The sequence below is a fragment of the Arachis hypogaea genome, chromosome 20 (genome assembly GCF_003086295.3).
Source record: "Arachis hypogaea cultivar Tifrunner chromosome 20, arahy.Tifrunner.gnm2.J5K5, whole genome shotgun sequence".
Classification (NCBI taxonomy): Eukaryota; Viridiplantae; Streptophyta; class Magnoliopsida; order Fabales; family Fabaceae; genus Arachis; species Arachis hypogaea.
The window spans coordinates 33216789-33217549 of record NC_092055.1 but is presented as its reverse complement, the minus strand read 5'-3'; the positions used below and the strand labels follow the sequence as shown (position 1 = coordinate 33217549).

Below are 761 nucleotides of genomic sequence, written 5' to 3'. Positions count from 1 at the left end.
GGGTGGGGCTTGTTGGTAGTTACAAGGTTGTCCACCATATCTATCAGCTGGGTATGCATTGTAGAATGGTCGTTGTCCATGATATCTTGGAGGGTGTTGTTGCCTAAAGGGTTGATTAGATCCTCTTGGCTCCATCCATCCTAGATTGGTCTGACCTTGATGCATATTCCTGCTGTAACTTCTATTTCCTTCAACAAAGTTATAACCAAACTCAAAGCGAGAAGGGTGAGAGTTCATAGTAGCAAATTACTCACAGGATTCCTCTCAGAAGTGTACATGAACTGGTTATTAGCAACCATGTCAATGAGCTCTTGAGCTTCTGCAGGCGTTTTCTTTAGGTGAATGGATCCACCTGCAGAAGTATCCAATGACATCTTAGCTAATTCAGACAGACCATCATAGAATATATCCAGGATGGTCCATTCTGAAAGCATGTCAGAAGGACACTTTTTGGTCAATTTCTTGTATCTCTCCCAAGCTTCATAGAGGGATTCACCTTCTTTCTGTCTGAAGGTTTGAACATCCACTCTAAGCTTGCTCAGCTTTTGAGGAGGAAAGAACTTGGCTAAGAAAGCCGTGACCAGCTTATCCCAAGAGTTCAGGCTATCTTTGGGTTGAGAGTCCAACCACACTCTAGCTCTGTCTCTTACAGCAAAAGGGAAAAGCATGAGCCTGTAGGCTTCAAGATCTACTCCATTAGTCTTAACAGTATCATAGATCTGCAAGAATTCAGTTAAGAACTGAAAAGGATCTTCAGATGG

The 761-nt window shown here is 42.7% G+C and overlaps 1 non-coding gene across 1 annotated transcript; it reads left to right on the top strand.

The window, feature by feature from the left end:
- The first annotated feature begins 428 nt into the window (after positions 1–428).
- LOC112788510 (small nucleolar RNA R71) lies at positions 429–536 on the top strand. The gene has a single exon (XR_003195870.1). It is a non-coding gene; the product is annotated as a small nucleolar RNA R71 (small nucleolar RNA).
- The last annotated feature ends 225 nt before the right edge of the window (positions 537–761 follow it).